The sequence below is a fragment of the Saccopteryx leptura genome, chromosome 4 (genome assembly GCF_036850995.1).
Source record: "Saccopteryx leptura isolate mSacLep1 chromosome 4, mSacLep1_pri_phased_curated, whole genome shotgun sequence".
In the NCBI taxonomy this organism is placed as follows: Eukaryota; Metazoa; Chordata; class Mammalia; order Chiroptera; family Emballonuridae; genus Saccopteryx; species Saccopteryx leptura.
Window position 1 is genome coordinate 113957890 of NC_089506.1, and position 1475 is coordinate 113959364.

The 1475-nt window shown below is 34.0% G+C and overlaps 1 non-coding gene across 1 annotated transcript; it reads right to left on the reverse strand.

The window, feature by feature from the left end:
• Positions 1 to 777: 777 nt before the first annotated feature.
• LOC136404728 (small nucleolar RNA SNORA33) lies at positions 778 to 903 on the reverse strand. The gene has a single exon (XR_010751432.1). It is a non-coding gene; the product is annotated as a small nucleolar RNA SNORA33 (small nucleolar RNA).
• Between the last annotated feature and the right edge of the window lie 572 nt (positions 904 to 1475).

Genomic DNA, 1475 nt, shown 5'->3' on the forward strand with positions numbered 1-1475 from the left:
CCAGGCCTTCTCTCCCAGGTCCTCCTACTTTGCCCAGTGACTCCTAGGCGAACACTGAGTCCCAGCACCTGGTGTGAAGGATCCTTGCTTCCACTTTGAGCTGCCCTCACCTTTCTCCAAGGTTCTTCATGTTATCTCTCAAGAAGCTTCTGTGTCAGCCAAGGCCACCCAGAGACATAGTTAAAAGCACTGTTATGGATTCAGACAGGCATAGATGTGTGTCCCACAAGGCTCATGTCACAGAGAAAATTTCCATGAGGCTCAGATTCCTCAGCTTTGCAACAGGAGGCAATAACTATCTCAGAGGACTGTTTAAAGTTTAAATAATGAAATGTACCCATATAGTGGCTGGTGGATAATACAAGTGGTTATCACTGTATGTTATCTACAGTTTATTAGCACTAGTATATTTGACAGTAATTTATACTCATAGTCTAAAGCACAGAAAATTTCTAAGATCTTTACTCTGAACAATACTAATCCTCACCAGTGTGTTATATTTATGTTGCAAATGTAACTTACATAAGGTTTATAATTATAATTGACTTCATAACATTTTACATACATTTAAGTCTCAGTATTTATTTTTCCAACATTAATATAGATATATCAACTTCTTTTTTCATTTAGTATCTGTTTGGTATATTGTTTTCCAATTTTCCCAATTTTTCTGAGTTCTTTTGTTCTATACATGCATCTTTAAATAATACATCTTAGATTTTTGAAATCCAATTTTAAAAACCCTATTTCTTTCTTTCTTTTTTTTTTTTTTAAATTTCCTACAGCCATTTTCAGGGACCTCAATGACTTCAACTGTCTTTAAATCTCATAGCATGACTTTATTTTGCCAGCTTTCTCTAGATTTCTGTAGAAACACAAGTAAGCAGCTTCATTGGCTTGCTTAAAACACTATTTCTAATTGTAAATTTAAGTCATATGCACTCATTTTATTTTAAAATGTGATTAAAAATAATTTCTATGATCTTATATAGTGTTTTCAATTTACTATATTTCTTTATATTTTTTTCTTTCTTTCCTTTCTTTCATCAATGTTTGGTGAGTTATTTTAATCTTTTTAAAGTTGTCCCATGGCTATGAAATTATATAACCTATTTATTAAAGGTTATCTTAAAATTTTTTATTGGTATACTTCACCTAACAAAGTCTAAATTTGATCACTATCTCTCTCTTCCTCCTGAACACACCTTACCTGCATCTCACATACTATCTGTGCCAATATCTTCATTCACCTTGCTTCTTTGTCCCCTTATTTATTCATTATGAATAATATTTTACTCAGTCCTTATTTCTATTTACTCAACTTTATCAACTTCTTTACCAACTTACACTTTCTTTATGAAGTTCATGCTTCCGCAGTTCACGCCTTGCCCCTTGGCATTGAAACGCAAATCCTGTGTTTCGCCATCACCCAGAGTAGCCGCAGCACCAGCACCTGAGCATCCAGCTCTAGTTCC